Source organism: Mesoplodon densirostris, chromosome 11 (assembly GCF_025265405.1).
Source record: "Mesoplodon densirostris isolate mMesDen1 chromosome 11, mMesDen1 primary haplotype, whole genome shotgun sequence".
In the NCBI taxonomy this organism is placed as follows: Eukaryota; Metazoa; Chordata; class Mammalia; order Artiodactyla; family Ziphiidae; genus Mesoplodon; species Mesoplodon densirostris.
The window spans coordinates 42,445,470-42,471,995 of NC_082671.1; the positions used below are offsets into that span (position 1 = coordinate 42,445,470).

The 26,526-nt window shown below is 34.7% G+C and overlaps 1 long non-coding RNA gene across 1 annotated transcript in view; it reads left to right on the forward strand.

Moving 5' to 3' along the window:
- The window catches only part of LOC132498743 (uncharacterized), a 55,511-nt gene extending 29,656 nt beyond the window's left edge, over positions 1 to 25,855 (forward strand). The window contains exon 3 of the long non-coding RNA XR_009533795.1: positions 25,777 to 25,855. This is a non-coding gene — a long non-coding RNA (uncharacterized LOC132498743). The remainder of the gene's footprint in view (positions 1 to 25,776) is intronic.
- Positions 25,856 to 26,526: the final 671 nt, after the last annotated feature.

Sequence of the window (26,526 nt, forward strand, 5' to 3'; positions counted from 1 at the left end):
GATTTCCAGAATGGTACATGAGCACTGGCTCCAATTTCAAGTCACCAGCTGCATTAGCCCCTAACGAGAGTCAGTCTGTCCTTTGAAGCTTCGAAGCCAGGCATTTACTTTTCCTCTCTAGCTATGAAAGTCCTACACGGCATCTTTCTTCCAATATAAGGCTGTTCTGTCTACATTGAAACTATGTTGGTTAGTGTGGCTACCTTCATTAATTAACTTAGCTAGATCTACTGGATAACTTGCTGTAGCTTATACATAAGCACTTGCTGCTTCGTCTTGCACTTTTATGTTATGGAGTCAGCTTCTTTCCTTCAACCTCATGAACCAAGCTCTGCTAGCTTCAGACTTTTCCTCTGCAGCTTCCTCACCTCTCTCAGACTTCATAGATTGGAAGAGGGTTAGGGCCTTGCTCTGGATGAGGCTTTGGTTTAAGAGAATGGTTTGAAGTTGTCGATCTTCTACCCAGACTACTTAAACTTTCTCCATATAGCAATAAGGCTGGTTTGCTTTCCTGTCATTTGTATATTTAGTGGAGTAGCACTTTTAATTTCCTCCCAGATCTTTTCCTTTGCATTCACAACTTGGCTAACTATTTGGCACGAGAGGTCCAGCTTTCAGCCTACTCAGATTTCAACATGTCTTCCTCACTAAGCTTAGTAATTTCTAGCTTTTGATTTAAAGTGAGAGATGTGAGAATCTTCCTTTCACTTGAACACTTAGAGGCCATTGTAAGGTTATTAATTGGCCTAATTTCAATATTGTTGTGTCTCAGGGAACAGACAGGCCTGAAGAGAGGGAGAGAGGCCAGGGAACCTAGTCCATGGGTCAGTCAGAGCACCTACATTTATTAAGTTTGCCATCTTACGTGGGCACGGTTTGTGCCCCCCCCCCACCAGAATGATTGTAATAGTAACAACAAAGATCACTGATCACAGATCATCATAGCAAATAAAATAATAATAATAAAGTTTAAATATTGCACGAATAACCAAAATGTGACACAGAGACACAAAGTGAGTGAATACTCTTAGAAAAATGGTGCTGATAGACTCACTTAATGCAAGGTTGACACAAAAATTCAAATTGTCAAAACCTCAGTATTTGCAAAGTGCAATAAAATGTGATATTCCTGTATATATAATTACAATTTTGTTTTTGGCAACCAGTTTCTTTTCCATGTGGAATTTGCAAAAGTTCACAACTTACAAATTATATCTGTGTTTACTTGTTTTGTCTTATTTTGCTTTTTATTTTTTTTCTTGGTCTTCACCTGTATTCTTCTTAAGTCCTTCAAAATTGTTTATATTTTTATCTCAGCAAAGCATTATCTGTGGTAATACTTCTGTTTTTTGTTTTATATTTTCCAGGAGACTTAGATATTCTAATCAAATATTCAATGTCCAATCATTTTCATTATATAAGAGTTTTCAGTTCTTATTATAAATTCTTATATTTTAACTTTAATTCTACATTTTACCTTTCTTTCTTTTCATAACACTGTTTGTCTCCTTGTTCAGTCACTGATAGGAATGCCATTCCTTTCCACTTGCACTGTTGACCTTCACATTCTCCTTTTTATTCCCCCCAACTGATTTGCTGGCCCATCTTCAGTGATTTCTTGCATAGTAGGATGAACTCCTTATCTAATAGAAGAATTAAAATAAATCTCTTAGTGGTGTGTTCTATTCACTTCATTTTAAAATAGGATTCTTAACATTTTTGGTGTCATGAACCATTTGGGCATATATTGAAACCTATGGAGCCCTTCTTTTTCGGGTTTAAATAAATAAAATTAATGCATAGTGTTATTAAGGAAAAGTATTGTTTTGGAATATGTTTACCAAAATATTTAAAATCATCATACATTAATATATGTGCATGTGTTTGTTAACATATTGAATAGAATGGTATAGCATGGACCTAATAATTGCCATATTCCAAAGTTGTTATGGTCTTAAAGATATTTTAATATATCTGTAATAATTCATATCTGATATGAGTAATTCTCCAATTTTATTAGTGTCAAAGCTGTAGGTACTACTGTAGTTTATGGTTTGAAGACAATGCTCACTTTCATCAGAGGTTAGTGAAAATTAAGTATGTATCTTTTGATCCAACTTTGATGACTCAGAAATTCTAAACATGGATCCCATGGGGATCCAAGGACCTTTGGTTAATAATTAGAGCATGCTGAATTTATAGCGAGCAGCCATGCAAAAAAATGCATTCATTCCATAAATATTTATTGTGTTCAATACTGATTGTTCTAAGGATTGAAGCCTATGATCGGTTCTTGAAGAATCTGCAATTTGGTGGAGATAGACACGTAAACAAAGTATAAAACTAGATTGTTATATGGTGTGTCAAAAATTCTGTAATTGTCAACTGGAAGAATTATGGAGTCATAGAGAATGTTAAGTGGGCAGCTATATTATATATTCAGGCTTGCTTTTAATAAAGGAACTTTGGCAGCATTATAGAGAACAGAATTATTTGGAGACTGATGATGATGATGACAGTGGTGGTGGTGGTGGTGATGATGATGATCTCTGTGTATGCACAGAAGAAGGCTGAAAATGTTCCTAGGGAGAAAAAAGAGCTAAGGAAATTTTCAAAATTTCGAATTGGATTACTACATGGATAGTCATGCTGTTTGCCAAAATCAGGCATGTAATTCTGTCTTAAGAAAAAAGTTATGCATTCTTTTTTGGAAATGGAAGATTGAGACTTTGAGTGGAAATGTCCAGCAGGCAAGTGGAACAACAGAAAGAAATAAGGACTGTGGGAATCAATGATATGTAAGTGATTTAAATCACTAGAAAGGATGAGGAAAGAAGATAGAGACAAAACAGAAGAGGCTTGAGGATGGAACCATGGAAAAGATGTACATTTAAGGAGTAGCAGAGGAGCAGAAACCCCTTAAATAAGGAATTCTCATGGAGGTAGGAGAAGATAGAGGTTGATTCCTTGGAAGATAAAGAAAATTTTTTCTTTGGCCCTGTTAAAAAAAATTCAACTAAGTAAATTTTAAAGATGTTATTGGCTTTATTCAATGATTCATAATTTGGGCAGCATTCCAATCTAGCAGATAGAAAGGAGCTATGAGGAGCTGTACAAAATGAAAGACTTCTATAGGCAGAAGGGAGCAGGAACAAAGAAGCTATACTATGCAAAAAAAGTTGGTTGCTTATTGCAAGGTTACCTTCCTTTGGGGCACAGCAAGGGGTCCATCAGGCAGATTAACTAACTTGTGCTCATCTGGTGCTTCCTGATAGACAGTTTAACAGTCTGTTTCTGGGAGAACAGAAACTGTAATTAAGTTAAGTCTCAGTTTGGTGAGTTGGGGCTTAGCATAAGCAACTCCATTTTGAGTCTATTTTCTTGTTAACAGCCCTTTGCTATTCACTTTACTATATCATTTCTTCTTTCATCCTCATTTAATGTTCACACTTTTTATTGTAAAAGGAAATTCTATATTGTATATAGTTACAATTATTTTCTCCTTCTTGAAGAAATGGATGGAAATGCCACACACAGTTTGTATTAATTCCATATATCTATCTTTTAAAAATAAGATGTGCAAATTTTCCTTGTTCTCTTACAGCATTATCTCTGCCCATTTTATTTAATATATTTTACCTTCTCTGGTCAGTTTTAGATAGTGCATTTATGGTCTAAGATTTTCCCTCCAGACACCACTTAATCACAAAATCCTGATTCTTTATTATCCTAATTTGCATTTACCATTAAAAATAATATTAATGCCATAAACCCTTTTTCTCTAGTTGTAGCTTCTTTACATTACCCCCTCTCACAATCCCTTTTCACTGTGGAAGACAAATTAATTTTCTTGGATGCACTCAGGGGTTACAAGCTCTTCTTCCCATATGTTTATTAAATCAGAAAGTTGAGATTTGAAAAACATTTCTTAAGAGTGTTTTAAATGTTCTATTCAAACAAGGCATTAACTTACCTTTTTAGATCTATCAATCTCCTTTGAAATATATCATATATATGTCATATAATTTCTTGATTTCCCTTATTTTCTCATTCTTTACATCATTTTAGCTTTTTGTCTAAGCATTTGATTTCCAGAGTTTAGCTGTTTCTATTACAATTTTTATCTTTTATAAATGTGATAAGGTTACACAGAAAAGTACATGAAACATAAATGTATACAGCTTCAAATTATTAAAAAGTGATCAGCAATTAACTACCCAGGTCAAGAGAACATTGTGAGCTCCCCAGAAGTTCCCCACTTGCCACTTTCAACTCTTCACCTCCCTTTCTTGACTTTTATGTAAACACTTCCTTGTTTTGCTGTATAATTTCTACACCCCCAAAAATGCATTCCTAAGCACTATAATTTAGTTTCTGCTGTTTTAAAACTTTACATAGATTAAATCATACAATGTGTATTTCTTGTTTTTGACATCTCTTGCTCAGCGTTCTTTTTATAATCACTGGTAATGTTACGTGTCCATTCACTTTTTTCACTTTACTTGATTCCATTGCACGAATGAATCAAAATATATTTATTTATTTTGCTATTAATGGACTTTTAGTTTATGCCTATAATGCTGCTATTAACTTTTTTTTGGTGCTGATTCCCTAATGTACCACATGCCCATAATTTCCATGGCTGAATACACAGGGATAGGTTTGCTTGCCTTAGGCTTTGCATATTTTCAACTTCAGTAGATAATTTCAGGTTTGTTTGTTTTTTTTCCAAAGTAGTTGTACCAGTTTATATTCCTAGGAGTATTGTATGAATTCCTGGTGCTCCACATTCTTTCCAGCACTTTAGTATCATCAGACATTTACATTGCATCCATTATGGTGCTTGCAAGGTGATAGTTCATTATAGATTTGAGTTACCCTGATTTATAATGCGGTTGTACCTTTTCATATGTATAATGGCCAATTACACATTCTCTTTTGTGAAATTTCAGTTCCTCATTTTTCCCATTTTTCCATTGGGTTGTCTTTTCTTACTGATTTGTAGATATTATTTATATGTTCTGGATACAAGACTTTTGTCAATTACATATGTTGTTAACTGTATTTTCTTATTAAGTGATTTACATTTTTTTACATCCCTAATGGTGCCATTGATAAACAGTCTTAATTTTTTTATTTTTATTTATTTATTTATTTATTTTTTCTTTTTGCTGTATGCGGGCCTCTCACTGTTGTGGCCTCTCCCGTTGCGGAGCACAGGCTCCGGACGCGCAGGCCCAGCGGCCATGGCTCACGGGCCCAGCCGCTCCGCGGCATATGGGATCCTCCCAGACCGGGGCACGAACCCGTATCCCCTGCATCGGCAGGCGGACTCCTAACCACTGCGCCACCAGGGAGGCCCAAACAGTCTTAATTTTAATGTAACCCAGTTTATAAATCATGTATTTAGTATTATTTATTTTTATGTCCTGTTTTAGAAGTATCTCCCTGTCTTAATATTCAGAAGATATTCTCCTTTATTATGTGTATTGTTTTCTTTTCTACTGTTTATTGTCTATTATTTTCCCTTCCACATTTAATTCTATAAATATTAGCCATGTGAAGTAGGTCCAATATTATTTTTCCACATGAATACTCAATTATCTGGGGACTATTTATTGTTGCACTGCTATGCAAATCCATCTTTGACATATACCAAGTGTCTATAGATCACTGCATCTGTTACTAGATCCTCTATCGTATTGATCTGTTTCTGTATCCCTGAGCCAATATCACATTATATACTTTTAGACGCATTTAAACATATTTTTATTATATCTATTATTAAGTAGATAATAGAAATTATCTATGGGAAATTATGGGCATATGTATTGATTTACAAACCAATGTCAACTTAGTTTTTTCACATGTTTATTAGTTCCTGTGCTCTTTTTTTTTTTTCTGCATTACTAACTTGTCATCTGGTAGAATTTCTTTTTTTTTTTTTTTGTGGTACGCGGGCCTCTTACTGTTGTGGCCTCTCCCGTTGCAGAGGTACGCGGGCCTCTTACTGTTGTGGCCTCTCCCGTTGCAGAGCACAGGCTCCGGGCGCACAGGCTCAGCGGCAATGGCTCATGGACCTAGTCACTCTGTGGCATGCAGGATCTTCCCAGACCGGGGCACGAACCCGTGTCCCCTGCATTAGTAGGTGGACTCCCAACCACTGCGCCACCAGAGAAGCCCTGGTAGAATTTCTTTTAACATCAATCTGCTAGTAATGAATTCTTTGCTTTTTGGTTTTTGTGAGAATACCTTTTTTTCAGGTCTCATTCCAAAAGGAGATTTTTTTTTTAGATAGAAAATGTTTGGTTTCAGCATTTTGGTAAATTATTCCAGTCTTTTGACTTCCTTTTTGCTATTAAGGAGATAGCTGTCAATCTGTTGCTACTTTTCAACAGTAAGAGTTATTGTTGTTTGCTCTTTGATGTTCTAAGGAAAGTATTTCAAATATTTTGTATAGTTTTAAAATTGTCTTATGTGGAAGTTGTGGTCCAAAATGCATAGTTTGCATTACATAGAACTAAAACCTATCCACTCTTATGCAATAAAACATATACACACTCAAAAAAATACATATGCCAGTATGTATATTTCAATTAAAGTAGCTAAAAATTGAATCAGTATCCAAAATAATGTCTTCTCCTTTTTTATCATTGAAACAGCAAATTCTTCATGGATTGTGCCTATGTCTCCTTTAATAAATCATAGACACGATTTGACCCTAAAATTAATTTTACCACTAAAAGAGTTTATGAGTTAAAAAGGACAATGTGGCTGTCACCATTTTATAGGTAAAAAGAGGAAAGCACAGAAAGCTAAAGTTATTTATTCAGAGTAATGTATTAAAAGATGATTTGGGGACTAGAGTTCAGATTTTCTAATTCTAGTTCAGGAATGCTATCATCCTTTAAAGAGAGTAGACAGTAGAAAAACATTTTATAAATCATTTATTCACTATATAATTTTGACATTTTCCTCTAAATGACAGTAGAGAAGAGGAGGATTGCTATTTCCCAATACTTAAACAAACCAGCGCTGAACTAAGACATTGTCTATTAGCATATAGTGATCAGTGTTTTATTGTTTGATAGAGAGTCTAAAAGGACGTCCCTTAGGAATTTGAATTTTGTAAAATAACTCTAGTTGCTGCAGTATACTAGCTTTCATCAAATTAAATTAACATAAGAGTTATTAAACATATTTAGCTATAACTCTTATTAATCTGTATCTCATCAGGATTGGATTTTAAGAAATGTGAATATGAGAAATAGAATATTTAGACTAGGGCTTTAAGAAAAGTTGTTATAAATGGTATGTTAAATTTGCCTTCTCTGAAAATTTATATCATCTTTCTCATGCAACTTACACAAACTGACAACTTCATGAATATTTCTACTGGAAGGTGTAAGTCAATTGGAATTTTTTAAATTAGGGAAACTGAATTTTCAGAACGATTTCTTATATTGCATCAAATTTTCATGGAAAGTTGTATTTTTATTATGTAAAATGAATAAATCTGAACTCCTGAGGGTTGACATGATTCGCTTTATAAATGTCTAATAACATCTACTATGATATTTAAAGTGGTCTAAATGGATTTTTCATTGCCGGGGCTCTGTTAATGTCTACTTATTTCCCAGTGAGAATTCTTCAATAGCTCATGTGAAGACAATAAGAAAGCCCTGTATTGAAAATCTATTGAATTGGATTCCTTTTGAAACAATATTCCTTTTTCTATGAGCCTGGGACAATTTTAAGTCAGTAATATTATGTGTAATTATATTATAATCCATGTTTTCTGGGATCAGCTGAATATATTCATTTTTCAAAATACAATATATGGCAATGATTACCCTTCTTTTGAGAAAACTTAGTATATAAACCACAATTTTATGGAAACATTCATGAAACATTCTAGCATATTTCTCTTCACAGATAAATTATGCTTATTTCACTTAAAAATATTTAAGCAAAGTGTGTTAAAATAGAACTACCAGTTACATATTTAAAATATTTTCATGTAATTAACTTCTTGACAAGGTGTGGAGAAAAACCCCTTATCTGTTAGTAACTAAAAATTATTGTCAAAGGAAGATTAATCATAAGTTAAAAGTCAATTTATAGTATATAACAATGAGAAACTAAATATATAGACATTTGACTGCAACCATTTGTAGGAAATACTTCACGGTTACCCTGTGTGAAATGATATGCTGAAGAGATGTTCAAGTAATGGGTACCATGTCACCAAGTAAATATCAGGGGTTACCCCTTACCTTTAACACAGATCAAAGGGTTTCTGACACTACAATGTTTCAATTCTTACTCCTTCCTTTTAAATAAAATGTTAACATTGTAATAACTTGTATTTAATGTTTAAAAATTGATTTACCTATCCTTTTGCATATTTACCTACTTTTGCTTTTTCTAGTCTTTCTACACATGTTTATCGAACACCTACTATTTTAGATTTTGGGAGTCTAGTGTTAAATCTGATATATACCATCTCTTTGTCTTTGAAGCTTACATTCTGACAGAGAAATACAAAAATTCACTAGTTAACACAAAAATAAATAACTGCTAAGATGAACAAAAAAAGTGATATGATAGAAATTGCAGGTTTGAATATTAGATGAGGGAGAAAAGAGAGTTCAGATGAGATGGTTAGGAAACATTTTCTGAGAAAGAGGTGACAATGAAATGGACTTAAATAACAAGGCAGAGACAGCTATTCAAAAAGTGGAAGGAAAAGTAATCCAAGCAGATAGAACAGCTCGTGGAAGGGTCCTGAACCAGGAATGTGCTTGGAATACTAAAAAAGCTGAAAAAAATTGAGGTCTATTGTGAGCAACACATGTATTTTAGCTGGAATGTAATTGGCAAAGGTGAAGCAGGGGATGGATGGTGGATCAAGATGACATCAGAGAAGGAGGCAAGAGGCCAGCACAAATAGTGCCCGGGAAACTATAAAATGTAATACTTCATTTATTTTAAGTTCAATGGTAATTCATTCAAGTATGCAAAATGGTGGCTGCAGATAGGGAGCATCTCAATATCATACCCCAATCTCTCGTCACTAAAATAAATATACAATTTGAGTGAAAATGTCAATGAAATGCCAATGCTTCTAAAACATCTTTCTCAAATTCCCTAGCCAACCTCCCCTTTCCAATCAGATTATTTTTCCAAAGGGACACCTGTATGGAAATTCTGGTACTGCCACTGATGGAAAACCATACAGAACTCTCTATAGGGAAAACCGTTGTTCTTATTTGAATTAATATATAGAACTATGGAGATGGAAATTGGGAGTTCTAGATATGTTGCATTTGAAATACATGTTAAATATCCAAGGGAAGCCTGGAATTAAGAGGACACGAAAGGCCTCAAGATACATTTATAAACACAGAGATAGTTTTTAAATCATGGAACTAGATGAGATCATCAAAGGAGTGCGTTAAGTGCTGGTAAGAATTCTGGGCTCATTCCTGAATCCAGTGGTGTCCATGACTCTGCAAGTTTATCTCATCTGCACTCTTTGACTTAGGCACGTAAGAATTAAACCTGGTTTTGAATCTCTGATCCTCCCACGAATTTGGATTTTTCACATGTCCAGATAACAGAACCCAGGTCCCAGGTCATGGATCTCAACACTGATCTTTGGAGCCCCATATTACCCCTTTACTCACAAGCAGATCCCAACATTTTGTATCTCAATGAGTGCCGCTGGCTTCCAACGTTAGCTGCTGAATTACATCTCTCTTTGTATTTCACACTTTCCACTTTCAGTTTTGTGAGTCACTCAGCCATACCTTTCAAGTGCCCTCTCCATTGGCTGAAGCCCTACTACTCTTGAGTCCTGCCCATCACCTTATACATAGTGACACTGCCTCCTCCAATGAAATCTCATGTACCAAACCGTTCATAGATCCTCCAGAACTGTACTCTACATGACTATTTCAGAAGCCGTTTACCTCATCCTAAAAACTTACAGATGGTCTGTGTGGACTGAACTTGTCACTTTGTAATGACAATGGCTGCTCGTGGCCTCAGCACTAGTACGATGGGAAGGATTTATAAGCTTATTTTTCATTTCCAGTGTTGTGGCAAAAGCCTTTGAGTAAAATATCTTCTGGTGAAATACAATGTAAAGTAGACAAAGTAAATAGACAATTAGGTTTGGGGTTTATTAAGTAAATTTCATTACATGGTAACATATGTCCTCTGAACATGCTGAGAAGTTATCATTAGGCCTCTATTGTTGCTATTAATTTCTTTAATTGAATTCTATTATTTCTTTATGTAGCTTTAACTGTCAAGTCTCACAATGAGATCATATCCTGTGACAATACCCCCATTGGTACCAGTTTGAATTTCTAATTTCTTTGGAAAATCTCTGTATTATTATTGAAAGATGATGCTCTTATATCCTTCATCAAATCTTGTCTATAAGCTGCTAAATATCTGTTTGCTTTGACAGTTAAGATATAATTTTCAAGCCTTTCACTGGAAACACACATTTATAAAGGTTTGTCTAAGAAGTGGGACCCAGAGCCTAAGACTCTGCACCAAATGTGCACAGGCCCGGGCAGAGCTGTAGAATCCGTCTTAACATTTTTTCTCTTGTCCTGGTCTCTATCCTTTCAGTGCCGCCTCCCTCCCCAAGTCTGTATGAATATTTTGGGACAAGCACATTAGCATTGTTGACTTGTATTAAGTTGAAATCAGCTATGTTTAGTTTTCCTTTGCATGAACTGCTGTTAAGTCTTATTTCTTCTATGTGATATTTCAGTTGCTTTTTCAAACCTAAGCCCACAGGTATCAGCTAGGGTTCTTAGACATTAAAAAAAAAAAAAATCAGAATCAACATATTTCTGGTTTTTTAAGCAGAAAAAGAGTATATTAAAAGGATTTTGGGTAGCTCCCTGTCTGGTAGGGCCAGAGAACCAGACTTGGAGGCCATGCAGTCAATGCAGTTTCTTCTTTTTGTGACCCTGAACCTGAGTGAAGTTTGGTTGCAGTTCTAAATACTGTTTTGAAAAAAAGAGTATTCAGCTTCTGTATTAAAAGGTAGTTTCTGCCTGTCAACAAAACTCACAAAGTAGAGAATTTCCCAAACAGAAATGAGGCTCAGAAGATGAGTGATCACAAAGATTAACAATATCCATTAATCCACTTTTAAAAAGTTTGAAATGCACTCTAAAATTGATATGGAGCCTTTTTGTTTGTTTGTTTTTGTTTTTAATGATAAACCTGCAAGGTTCTTTAGTATCTTCTTATGGTTTACTATATAAAATTACCAGTTAATATTAAATATAAAGAAAACTTTGGACTTGCAAATAATGATTTAAAAAATTTTTTTTAGTTTATTTGTTTAATTTTTTTATTTTTGGCTGTACTGGATCTTCTTTGCAGTGCACGGGCTTCTCATTGCAGTGGCTTCTCTTGTTGCAGAACACAGGCTGTAGGCATGCGGGCTTCAGTTAGTTGTGGTGTGCAGGCTTAATTCCTCCAAGGCATGTGGGATCTTTCCAGACCAGGGATCAAACCCATGTCCCCTGCGTTGGTAGATGGATTCTTAACCATTGGACCACCAGGGAAGCCCACAAATAACTTTTTAAATTAACTAATGAACACAATAAAATTATATCAAATTTAAAAAGGAAAATAATGCCTGTTAGGAAGTTACTATTTTCAGAAATACCATTTTAGTATATTTGAGAATCTTTTAATGTTGTAATAGCATAAAATTTTAAGATATTAGATACCCTAACATTAAAACAAGGTTACTCAGAGTAGGGTCAATCAATTTTTACATGACCCTTACCTAGGGTTTGTTAAAATGTACGTTCTTAAACTCTAGTTCAAACATGGTCATTTATAATCAGAGTTAGGCCCCGAGATTATGGATTTTTTAGCAAAGCATCTGGGATACTTTATGCACAATAAAGTTTAAGAACTGCTTACTATATACTAGTTATCTTTTACCTAACATTTTTGAGAATTTCTTTCCTAAATTGCTGCTATAGTTAAACCCAGGCATCTTTGTAACTACTGTACTCTTATTTTGAAAACAATACAAGGGCAAATTGGTGCCTATTTTATATACTTTTTAACATTTAATTTAATTTTTTTTTTTTTTTTCTTTTTGCGGTATGCGGGCCTCTCACTGTTGTGGCCTCTCCCGTTGCGGAGCACAGGCTCCGGATGCGCAGGCCCAGCGGCCATGGCTCACGGGCCCAGCCGCTCCGCGGCATATGGGATCCTCCCAGACCGGGGCACGAACCCGTATCCCCTGCATCGGCAGGCGGACTCTTAACCACTGCGCCACCAGGGAGGCCCTTAATTTAATTTTTTGAGTAGGTAGTACATTCACATGGTTCAAAAAATCAAAACAGTATAAAAAGATACACAGTTATTATTTTTCCTCCCACTCCTGTTTTCATCCTTTTATCACTGTTGTTAGTTTATTGTGTATGCTGTTAGCATTTTTATAGATATAGTTTTATTTTCTCTTTTTTCTTTCTCAAAAGATAGCAAACCATACACTGTTCTGTGCCTTGCTTTTGTCATTTAATATTTCCTGAAGATTTTTTCATATTTGTGATGTATGAATTACCACTCCTTAAATATTTTTAACTCTATTTTTTAGCTAAAAGGTTTCCTCTGTTATTAAATTACTGACATTTGATAATACTTCACAATGTATTACAGTATTTAAAAAAATATTGTTAAGGAGTAGATGATCCAGTTAAGAAAGTTGAAGTTCCAAAGAAACTGGTTAGTTTTGTTTTTTAGGAAACTGAGGTCTTTCTTTTATGAAGGAGGGAGTATTAAACTATACAACAAACAAACGAAAGCAGGACTTAGACAAGAAATTGAGAACATGTTGGAATATTTTCTATTTTTTAATAATAAAATTTACAGTGTTATACAAAAATAAAAACTGCTTTTATTTCAATATTCTGTTTGAAACAATAATGTATAATTTTGTTTTTCTGATTATTAGTATTAAAATCAAGATTCTTTGAATTGCACCTACTGATTCTATAAGTTGCAATATTTGAAACTGACATTTTTGTAGATAAAGAAATGATTGAGTATCGGCAATTTTGAACGGTTCAACCTAATAATAACATGGGTTTTTATATTCAGATCTGAGACAAAGTTTCGGTGATAGGGATTGTCAGGCAGAGGGCTCACTGAAAGGCATTTCAGTCACAACATAACCTTGGCTGCTTGTGCTTTAAGTGGAAAAACAAAACAAAGGAACGAAGACTTAAAGGAACAATAACCACCCACCCTATTTCTCACTTCAATGTCTGTCAACTCTAATCAGATTTCACCATTTCGTGTTTAGGTCAAAGGCAGATTATAGAAAGATAAATTATGGAGGATGGACTGTTTCATCGGTGTTTGTACTCATGCTGAAGTACACATGTATCTGCATTTGAGGCTTTAAAAGACCCAGGGTTTCTTTGTTTGTTTGTTCACCCCCATTTCTCATTTTTTTAAAGCACTCAGCTATGTCTCCTACTGCTACAGCTTGCAAACCCTCCCAAATACTTTGTATATCACTTCCTTATTACTGATGCCATTTTTAAGGAGTTCATCAAACATTTGAGATGTGTAAATTTTGGCTTCCTACTTAGATTATAAATACTTCTTGGAACCAATGCTCCATATCTTCTAGTTTTCTTTCTCCTTCCCTCCCTCCCTCCTTTTCTTTTCTTTCTTTCTTTCTTTCTTGCAGTTCCCATCACTACCTGGTACAAAGGTATGCATATAGTGAAAAATCAAGAGCTGTTGCTTAAATAAAGATATCAATTTCGAGTAAGATTGAAGGTTTTAGATGGACAGTTTGTAACTTTGGGAACGTTTAAACTACTGTGTAATGATATTGCCCTAATAGCTTCATAACAGAGCTAGGATCAGCAGGTGTGTTTCACAAAAACTATGTACAAAATAAATGCAATGGTGTTAATGTTGATATCTCATATTTTCTAAATTTTTATACTCTCTTTTGATGTTTGACCATTCTATAAAATGTTCCTATAATCCCATATATGCGAGTATATAGCAAAATACTCACTTTTTGACATGTATGTTTGACTTAAACCACTCTTTCTACTAATTTCAGTTTATTTTGAGAGTTTTGAGCATGTTGTAAGATGCTTTCAAATTTTTTCTCTCAACTTTTAAATGAAGTGCTACATGAAGAAAACAACGTTTCCTCTCTTTGTTTAGAGATCAACTTTTACTTTCTCTATACCTATGCTGTTCAATAGGTAGCTATTTAAAATTAAATTAAATTAAAATTCACTTCCTCAGTTCCAGTAGCCACATCTCAAGCACCACTCTAGAGCATCATGTATGTCTTTACTTAAAACAGAATACTGTATTTAGTGAATTACCAGATGTATTTCAGATGCTTCCATTTAATTATCCCTTTCTTAATGTCTTCATCTCAGATGATCTTTACACATTATCTTCTCTTTCTCTGTAACAAAAGTACAAGATGGCAAAGATAGCTTTTTTGTTAGTTTGGCTCTTATGGCTTTTATCCTTCTCTTATTGATAGTTTGGTTTTGCAATTTCAAGCTTGCCACATATTTAAAAGAAGAACTTTAAAATGGCATTAAAATTGTGAAACATTTTGAAAATGGTAAGCCATTTTCAAGTCAATATTACTGTACCTGTCCCAAGTCAATATTACTGTACCTGTCCCAAGTCAATATTACTCCAGGGTAAAAAGACAATTAAAACAGATACAAACTCTCCTGGATCTTCAAGTCTGGGTGTGTCCCTTATTTTTTTCCATACTATTGTATCTGTAGATAATTACAGACACTTTCATGTTCAGTCTTGTGGCAAACGTATTTCCTAAATATGATTATGTTATTTAGAAATGATGCAAGCATATGTATCTGAGACATTCATCTTTAAGAAATTCTTTCCAACTTAACAATGAATGACTGTATTGTTTTGGAAATGAGCGCTCTAAAATTTCTCCATCTTTAAAGGAATTCCTCTTGTTTTGAAATAGCTACTTAAAGGCAGGAACAATTTGTCAGAGAGTCCTTGGGTGGAGTATAAGTGACTAGTTTTACTTATTCTTAATATTACTGTAAGTAATATTTTTAAAATAGCTCTTTTACTTTAGTCTCAGTTTATTTTGTGCTTCCAGTAACCTGATCTCTGCCTCCTCTCCTGTAATTAACTCCACATTAGTTTTCCACTTTCTCTGGGACATCAGTCTTGCCTTACTCTCAGCTCTATTCACAGCTACTTTACAATCCAAGGTACTTAATAAAGTCTTCCTACTCCAACTTTCAACTTACATTTTCCTCTGTTAAACCCCTGCTGTACTTCCTAAAGCCTTACTAACTTGTCTGGTTCTGCTGTAGACCCTTCAACTGGGATCTAGGTTTTGTTCTCTCACCATCCTACCACATTCAATATATCAGTCCATCTCTGTTGTTGACCCTCTGACCCAGGCAAGATGACTCATTTCATCTTTCCTCCAACCTACTATAAAAAAAAACCCAAAAACAAACAACAACAACCAAACCTACCTCATCTACTCCCTTGCCCAGATTTTGTTCCTGATCAAAACCAAATTGGCTTCTGCTCACCGGGGAAGGGAGGTTGGTATTTTCTCCAAAGTATCTAATGTTTTTGAGAGACCATGACTTCTGCCTCATACTCCAGTCTTTGTGGATGGATGCCCACTACTTACTAATATATATCCCTCATGTGCATTTCCTGGATGATTTTCTACCCATTCTTCTACTTTCTACTGTTTGGATCTCCACTGACTACTTCTGTAGGGCTCTCAACCCCAGCTATAAAGAGTTAAGTCAGAAATAGAAAATTACTTACCAAGAAGATATCAGCATGAACGGATGATAGTAAAAGATGTAGCTCACTGATTATAAGCACTACTTTAGAAGACTCATTTCTGCACACTCCCTGTAGCACGATCAGTATTCAAGCTTTTTCATAAACTTCACATGAGTGGCTGTAGGAAGGCAAAAGTAATTTGATGTCCTGCTGTTTCACGTTCAGGTTTGATATGAATGAGGATATGGAAATTTTATAGCAGTAAAGACAATTTGCTGCTTTTATCATAGCTGTTTTGGTCAGTATGAATCTTGATATTAACACTTTCAGCTTCCTTTAAGATATATAACAAGTTCATTGGAAGATATACTATAAAAGATATAATTCATATTATAAGTAACAGTAGAGATGATAGTCTGACTGCACATTTCACTCTTTTTAAAGGATCGTGTGTCTCCATTTTAGTTTCTCCATGCATACCACCTACATGTGTCTACCACCTCCATCAGCCTCCACCTACTTGAACAATAGGCTTGAACACTTATAGAGCTACCCAGCCCTAACGATAGGGGAAAAAGCCTCACTGTCTTTGAATTTCACTTTATATTTATTTTAAAATAAAAAGGATTGTTATAATATTTATCAGATGCATAATAAGGTTACCACATCAGCAATAAATAAATAACGTAGAGTCAATTTGTAACATATAGTTAGCATCCTAAGGTAGGGATTGTGGTGAATGCAACATGTTTATTACATACAGTGCAGAGAAAAAGTGACCATAACAACATTCTGACTTGTAACTCCTCTTCTACATCTAGGAAAAATTATGCTTCTGAGCTGTCACATAATTTATATTGGCACTAATCACACTGGAACAGCATGAATTTTATGTTACAGTTTCTGAACAATAAGTGAATATTCAGTTTCCAGCTTGCTCAGATGGGTTGTCTCATGCTTTGTCTCTTTCTATTGATAATTCCATCATCTAGTTTTGTGTCTGCATCTGTCTAAGAAGCAAAGAAAAGGGGCATTGAAGTTGATCTCCCAACCCCAGCGTAGGGTGCTCTCTCCCATGTTCTCACTTTTCCCCTCTCTTTAATGGGTTTCACTTTGTCATTCATTTTTTTGACTGTGGGCATTGCCCCCACCCTTAGATCTGTAGTAAATACCGACTTCTTAATTTTGCCATCACTCCTTCCAAAGGAGGGTGGTATATTTGTAACAGGACATGGAACCAAAAGAGAGAGAAGTTATTGTTTTAGTTAAGTGTCCAGAGAGCCCCTGGTACTTTCTGAGCACTTGGTCGATAAATTGCCTCACTCAACAGTGGGCTCTGTGTTAGATCTTGTTATCTTACAACTGGACTAGGAAAGCTTTACACTTATGTCTGTGGATGCCTGGAAATCTGCAACTGATCCTTGGCCAAGGTAAGGATGAGATGTATTAATTAGTGATACGTAATGTGATGTTAAAAGTTCAAACTTCCTGGAGGCGCCGGGTTGTCTACACTGTATAGAAACATTTATATTGATGTTTTGTACCTGTTTGTTGTAGTTGTTGTTGTTGTTGTTTTTGTGGTACGTGGGCCTCTCACTGTTGTGGCCTCTCCCGTTGCGGAGCACAGGCTCTGGACGCACAAGCTCAGCGGCCATGGCTCACGGGCCCAGCCGCTCTGCGGCATGTGGGATCTTCCCGGACCGGGGCACGAACCCGTGTCCCCTGCATCGGCAGGCGGACTCTCAACCACTGCGCCACCAGGGAAGCCCTTGTACTTGTTTTAATTGGTTACACAGCCTGGCTCTTTTTACCTGAGTAGCAGGTTATGAAAGACCCTGAGCTCTACCCTGAGTAAATTTTCCCTGAGTTCTCTTGAAATCAAGGTACTTGGTACATAAGATGGCAGTTTATAATATGAAAACAAAGTACATTCTATCTGACTGAGAAAGGACCCTGGGGCTGGAAGCCCTGGACAGTTGCCTGCACGTTCTTCTGTTGTACCACATCCTTTACTTTTAACAAAGGCTTATGTAAGTACACCTGGAGGAGTTTTGTGTGTTTTGCAGTTACCCAATCCTATGTAATAAATGCAAGCACACTCCGTAGGGTTCTTTAAAGAAAAGAAAAAAAGCCCACAGAACTACTTTTCCAGTCACTGACATTTGAAATACAGACATCCATTGGAGATATGGCAGGTTTGGTTGCAGACCATTGCAATAAAGCGAGTCACATACTTTTTGGTTTCCCAGTATGTATAAATTTATGTTTACATTACATTGTAGTCTGTTAAGTAGTATTATGTCTAAAAAACCTACATACCTTAATTTAAAACTACTTTATTACATCATCTGAGCCTTCAGTAAGTCCTAATCTTTTTCCAGTAGTAACATCAAAGATCACTGATCACAGATCATCATAGCAAATATAATAGTAATGAAAAAGTTTGGAATATTGCAAGAATTACCAAAATGTGACACAGAGACACAAAGTCAGAAAAAAAATGCTGCCTACAGACTTGCTCAAAGCAGCGTTGCCACAAACCTTCAATTTATAAAAAAACAAACAAAAAAACCCAATATCTGCAAAGAGCAATAAAGCAAAGCCCAATAGAATGATGTATGCATTAGTCACTTGTGTATGAACACTGGCATCAAAAGATTTTTTTTACTAAGAAAAGGGTGGTAGTTTTTGCAGACTATATTTACTTCTCACTTTGCTTTTTTTTTTTTTTACTATTTGCAATATGACAATTATATCATGATTTTCAAGTTTAACACACAAACACACACATATGAATACATTAGCATATATATTAAAATAGTGTGTGTATATACGACAAATGTGATATAGTAGTTTCTGGGGTCAGAATCCTAGTTCTAACATTTACAGGTTGTGAAATCTTAGTCACTTCGTGTTTTCTCTGCCTCAGTTTCCTCATCTGTAAAATGTGGGTAGTAACAATGGTGATTAAATCAGTCAATACATGTCTCACAATAAATGGACAGTTAGTGTTAGCTATTGTTACTAATATTATTGATTCTATTATTATGATTACATAAGGTATGAAATGGAAAATAATATATTGAAAAGGAATTGGAACTATTCTCCATAAATTTTGCACACCAGGAGTAACTTTTAGAACCATATAACTCTCACTTTTTAACATTTGTATTCAACAATTTCAAGTTCATTATCATAATAATAGCACAAAAGTAAGTGTGTAAATATATTCTTTCAATTGTGAATCTCCTTGTTCCTTGATCATGTAGAATTCTATTTGATAAAGAATGCTGTGAACTATAAAATATTGTGCAAAGGCTAATGTTACTATTTTCTTTTTAACATCTTTATTGGAGTATAATTGCTTTACAGTGGTGTGTTAGTTTCTGCTTTATAACAAAGTGAATCAGCTATACATATACATATATCCCCATATCTCCTCCCTCTTGCGTCTCCTCCCACCCTCCCTATCCCACCCCTCTAGTTGGTCACAAAGCACCGAGCCCATCTCCCTGTGCTATGTGGCTGCTTCCCACTAGTTACCTATTTTATATTTGGTAGTATATATAAGTCCATGCCACTCTCTCACTTCGACCCAGCAGTCCCACTACTGGGCATATACCCTGAGAAAACCATAATTCAAAAAGAGCCACATACCACAATGTTCATTGCAGCTCTATTTACAATAGCCAGGAGATGGAAGCAACCCAAGTGTCCATCATCAGATGAATGGATAAAGAAGATGTGGCACATATATACAATGGAATATTACTCAGCCATAAAAAGAAACGAAATTGAGTTATTTGTAGTGAGGTGGATGGACCTAGAGTCTGTCATACAGAGTGAAGTAAGTCAGAAAGAGAAAAACAATACCGTATGCTAACACATATATATGGAATCAAAAAAAAAAAAAAGGTTCTGAAGAACCTAGGGGCAGGACAGGAATAAAGACTCAGACATAGAGAATGGACTTGAGGACATGGGGAGGGGGAAGGGTAAGCTGGGATGAAGGTTAGTGTTGCTGTTAATTTGAGTCTAGTCATTGGTTTCAGTGTAAAATGATTAAAATCTATTAAGAACTAGTTATCTTCTATAGCACATCATTTGAGTAGAGCAAAGATGAGTAAATGGCGCTGAAATTACTGCAATGTGATAATCACTGAGCCTGGACTGGTTCAACATCTTGATGTTTCGATTTCTTGATAAATCAGTCTCTAAGGTTCAGTTCATTCACACAGTGTGAGGCTACTTACCTGTTCAAACTACATCACTTTTGTCCTCCAGTTTTCATATTGGCTTCCTGTCAGGGTTTGCATTGATTTTAAAGTTTTATTGTTGACATTTAAAGCACTTAATAGCCTGATACCTTCTCATATTAATGATTTGCTTATCCCCATGGGACAAGGAAAAAATTTTGAGATCGTCTTCTGCTAGCTGGATGTCAGTCTTAAATGTCACCTTGAAATTCAGAGTGCAAAGCCTTTTTGTGTTTTACTCATGTTCTTCTCAAGATCAGATAAGATGTTAGAAAGAAAATAACATACCTTTTCTAAAGGTCAGTGGGGCATCATAGAAAAATATATCGAGAACTTGATTTATCAAATTAGTGTATATTTTCAGATTTGTGACAGATCAAATTCCCCAGAAATGTTACAATAAAAAATTGAATCTATGAAATGTGGAAATTATTGAAATAATATTCTTATTTTTTGAACTTGGGAAACAAATGCTGTGTTCCTGAGTGAAAGAGTATTTTACTTGTTCTTATCTATGACAGTAAAAATTGTAATTTTATTTTTAAAGTTAGTCTCTTAAGGTAAAATTTTCTAATATTCTAAGATATTTGTGATAAATTTTATAAATGGAAAACTTTAAAATCTTTTATAATCAATTATAAATAGATTTTTTGGATTTAATGTTTAATTATGAAGACTGGGTTATGCTATGTGTTTGTGTTAGATAGCCTTGGTTAATTATTAATGCCAAGAGTACTCTAATTTTGGGGGTAGAAAATAACTGTTACATGTGAGTATAAAGTGTTAAAACATAATGTAGAAAATTAACTGTGTATTACTGCATATAATCATATAGTATATAAAAACATATAGCATTAATTCATGCTCTAGGCAAACCAATTTTTATGTCCTAGGATAGGCTCTAGAAGAAATCTCCTCTATCACTTACCTACCTACTTATCTACCTATTAGTTTGTTTTGTATCTCGGTCCAGTGCCTTGTCTGTCGTTTGCCATGTTGACATTTGATACTTGATAACGTACTGTACATCTAACCCTCTCTGCACATAAGGTAGAGTACAGAAATTATTTTGAAAATTGAGTGCTAGATAAATGTGACATATCACCATAATTTCACCATTTTTACTTCTATGAAGGAACATTTTGCCTATGAAAGCAACCTGACTTCAGAAGGTCTCCTTCCTACTTTGCCCTCTCTCTCACATCCTGTCTTTCTTCCTGTAGCTGTGTAATGGGATTCCTTCTTGTAGACATGGCAAAAGAAAAACTTTGAAAAACTTTAATATAGTGAAAATAAAACAGAATATCCCTCCTAGGACATTTTAAGAGAGGTCCTTTGCGGCTAGCTCAAATTAAAACATGTAAGGTGAAAGACAAACTGTGTATTTATGGTTAAAAGATCTTCTTAAACTGTATGTAACCAAAAACCCCCAAATATATACTTTTTATTATTTGAAATTCAATTTCTATTTTCTCATAATATGAATGACTTGATTTATAAAACAACTGGTTAGCCAATTTTTAACACAATTCATGGTATAATTTTCTTATGTTTGCAGATAAGTTTTATAGTATATGAGGAAAATATGTTTAACATAACTGACACTTTGGAATCCATTATCACTGAGAGATTTACTATGAACAACTTCATGACATAATATGTAAAATACAAATGTTTCATATTGTTGATGCTGATTAGACGATGATATTGACAGTTTTGTGACTAAATCCCTAAGCAGAGGAAATGCTGAAAATTTGATCTTTAGTAGGTTCTTTCTTTCTTTAAAATGCAACCCATGGGCTCAGCTATACAATTCAGTTTTAGAATATGTTATAAATACTAATGCAATATGCAACATATTTTGGCCTTTGGCTTTCTGTAATTATTCAGTTTAGCTGCCTCAGCATTCTCATTTTGTCCTCCTTGGAGGGCAATTTCTTTTTATGTATTCTAAAATTATTTTTATTGTGCTTTCAGTTATATTCATTAGATTATTATTTGGGGGTTAAACCATGTAAAACTGTAGGTATTTGATAGTTTTTGACATACAGATACATTATCTTGAGATTTAAGAAAAAACATGTACCAAAAAGGCAGATTTTTAAAAAGACTTTAATCCTTGATGGATGGCCAAACTTTAAATAAGAAATTATCTTCCTATATTAAAATGTATTATGTAATACATAATAAAGAGAAATGTACTTAAAACATTACCATATTAAATTAATTTATAGTACATTATTTATAATTTACAGTATAAAATTTATTCTCCATAAATATGCAATACTCCTTTTCTAAGGTTCACATTTTGACCACTTTTTCCTAGCAGCATATGACTTTGACTCGGTATTTTTCAGAACACAGATAGAAATTTAAATCTCAGACTTGAGATTTTCTGTACTTTGTAAGATCTGTACTGTAAGATTCTCTAAGAAGAAGCAGACTTCCTTGTTTCCCATCTTAATTTCTGACCTACAAATAGAGCTTATGTGTTTTCTGTTAATATAATAAATACCATTAGATCCCAACACTCTTCAGTAATAATTTCTTATGAAACTCAAGTTTCTTGGGAATTATCTAGATATATGGCTTCCCCTGGGAAACTCCTTCAGGCTTCCATAACTGCACCTAATCAATTTTCAGGTCTTCCATAACTATCTACCAAATTAGGGGCAATTGGCTTTTTCTGAGGTATGGTTGCAGTCATCAGATTTGGTCTTATACATTTAGGTGTTAAGAACCTTAAATCTATTTGGTTCTTAAATAGGTACTCTAGACAGAAACAAATAATAAGCTTATTATAAAAATAAATGTAAACTTGTTTTACTAAAGATTTGGGTTAAACTGCAGACCTATTTATTGCTATTTGTAAAGCAAAGTATACAACTCTGAGGACAGTTTATCAGCTCAGAAACCAGTAAGGTTACACTCTTGACATGTAAGAGTGGAAGCGGCTACTTCTGTTAATTTCACGTTGATTTTGTCTTCTTTTTATTTCTAATTTTATTTTTATTGGTGCCTGTGCTAATTGAAATAACTGTCATTGCTTGCCCTAATAATCATACCCATTAATCCTCTCTCCATACTCCGAAGTCCAGTTACTAATATTATAGTCTTTGTTCTTGACACTCACATTCTCCTGAAAGATAGGAAAAGGCAAGCTTGTCTGTGGTCTATAATCATGTTTCTGCTCCCCTGCTCTGTCCCCCACCTTCAGCCTCACTTTCACCCCCAGGATTCTGCACTGTTGATTTCAATGTTAGAGGATAGTTTTCTGTTTTTTTTTTTTTTTTTTTTCTCATTTGGTGGTCACTGAAGAAAAAGTTCTGACTTGGTTTTTTTTAAGGCTCTGAAAAAGTAGATTTTTACATTGACAAATTAAAATATTCTAAGAACTAGTGTGGAGGGAATGTGAATTACTCCACCCTGTAGGACAAATCACCCTGTAGGATAATTAACTTTTCTTTGCCTCCTTATCTCATCTCTTCCTCTCCTTTTTTTTGATGTCAATCACCAATATGTCTGTTTGGGCTGCTATAATAAAGTTTCATAGACTGGTTGGCTTAAGCAACAGACATTTATTTTTCATGTTCTGGAGGCTGGGAGGTCCAAGATCAAGGAGGCAGCAGATTTGGTAGATTTGGTGTCTGGTGAGAGTCCACTTCCTGGATCATAGGTGGCTATCTTCTCACTGTGTTCTCACATGGGAGAAGGGGGGAGAGGGCTCTCTGGGATTCTTTTATAAGAGCACTAATCTCATTCATGAAGGATCCACTTAATCACCTCCCAAAGGCCCCATCTCATAATACCATTATTTGTTTAGGATTTCAACAGATACATTTTGAGGGAGGTATAAGCATTCAGTCCATTACACCAATTAAATTAAATTTAAAGTCATTGACTTTTTAAATTTTATTTAATTAATTTATTTATTTTTGGCTGCATGGTGTCTTTGTTGCTGCATGGGCTTTCTCTAGTTGCAGCAAGAGGGGGCTACTCTTCCTTGTGGTGCGTGGGTTTCTCATCAAGGTGGCTTCTCTTGTTGCGGAGCACTGGCTCTAGGCTCACGGGCTTCAGTAGTTGTGGCACACGGACTCAGTAGTTGTGGCTTGCAGGTTCTAGAGCGCAGGCTCAGTAGTTGTGGTGCACGGGCTTAGTTGCTCCATGGCATGGGGGATCTTCCCAGACCATGGATCAAATCCATGTCCCCTGCATTGGCAGGTGGATTCTTAACCACTGCACCACCAGGGAAGTCCTAAAATCATTGACTTTTATTCAGCTGCAAGACTAGTGAGTCTTCAGAACTGGACATATGTTGTTTCAAAGAATCTGGTCTAAGTCTTATTGAGCATATAGGATTATATGAGAGGTAAAAACTGAGGAAAACAAAGGAAGAAATAACTAAATCAATTTGGAGAACTGGGGAGTAATCAAAAAGGTACATTTCAGCTGAACTTTGAAAAATAAGTCATATTTTGCCACGTGGAGTGGAGGAGTAGGGAAGTGGTTTCTAGGAGAGGGGATGCCACATGTGCAAAGGCACAGAAGCATGAAAGATCATGGCCCATTAGGGAACAAAAGACATGGTGTTGGAGAGACCGATGATGAAAGAATCGGGAATTAGAGGTGGAAACATTTTGGGTCATATGTGCTTTGTTTAATTTCTATCTTGAGGAGCTTTTGGTTTTCTGACTGACCATGAGTCTCATTATCACGTCAATGGGATTTGTGGCCTATCTTGATATATGAATGTTATGGAAGTGAGAATATTGCTGTGTACAGACCACTATGAAAACTAATTACCATATTACTACTTGTAACTCTATGGGTGGGGGAGGTAATGCTTGGATATCACTTAAATGTCCCAAATTAGGGAAGTTTTGAAGTTAATCATGGTACATTCATGAAACAAAATATTATGAAATAATCTTAAAACAATGATTGTGACATTGAGAAGAATGGTAATAGCATATTGCACTGCTCAGTCACATAACTTATAAAGGGTAAATCATGGTTCAAAATTTAGTTCTTTTAATACCTAGTCCAGTTCTGCCCTACTAAACCATAAATATGAAATTTATACTTTAGTCGAATGTTTTTATTCATTTTTTCCACAAACATTCATTAAATCACTATTTACTCATATTTTTCTATTGAATTATGGCATCTTTATGTATAGGATACAGATCTTAAAATATAGTAGCAAAAGATATGCTGAATATTGGTAGAATGGCATTATTAAACCTGTTTGAAATCTTATTGGTGTCATCAGGATTTTTTTTTCCTTCTAATTATCTTTCCATTAGAGAATTCAGCATTTGGCACATGAGAGCTAAACAAGGAAAAGTCACCAAGCTTATTAAAATGAAAGATCCAAAGGACATTAGTAATATAAGAAAAGAAAACCTATGTTTAATTACTTATAAGAAATGCAAAATTTATATCCAACTCCCAAACAAAAGTAATTTGATGCAGGAATTCGCAAAAAAAAAATAATAAACACTGTTAATCTACATGTAATTCATGTACATCTGGAACTACATTAGACTAATATGCCTTTGTAATTTTGTGAAGGTTAATGAAAATAAAAAAGGAAAAGCTTTTTTTTGTCAGTTAGTTTCCTTCTTCTGGCATAAGACTTGGTTAGAAACCTTGACAGGTGTGTTCATTCTTTTAGGTCACTGAAGAACCATTAAATGAATTACTTCTGCTGTGCACTTAACATCACTAGAAGTTTAAATCATGAAAGCATGTTCCTGTAAGCCTGAATTATTCCCAGGGAATATTTCGTAAGTATCATGATAAAATCCTTCCATCATTTTTGTTTCTTCTGGATAAGTTAATGAAGGGGCAACTTTAGAAAATAAGTGATCCTGTATTTTGTTGGTCATTTCTTTTGACCATGGTATTCGTTAGATTTTTGTGTATAAATTTCAAATACCTCAATGATGTTTTTCAGGAGGTCATATAGATGGCTATTTTATTAAAACAGCTCTATTGAAGTTATAACTGACATGCAATAAACTACACATATTTAGAGTGTATAGTTTGACATTTTGATGTATATGTACTTTGACATTTTGATGTATATGTACAACCATAAAACTAACTCCACATCAAGAAAATGAAATATTAATCACACCCAAAAGGTTTCTCAGGCCTCTTTGCAATTTATTCCTCCTGCCCTTATTTCTTTTCCCTAAGCAACCACTGATCTGTTTTCTGTTACTATTAGTTAGTTTGTATTTTCTAGAATTTTACATAATAGGAATCACACAATATGTACTCTCTTTGGTTTCTTTGCCTCAGCATAATTATTTTGAGATTTATCTATGTTTTTGTGTGTGTCAAAAATTCATTGCTTTTTATTGCTGAAAAGTATTATATTGATATAGTGCAATTTATTTATCTATTTACATGTTGTTGA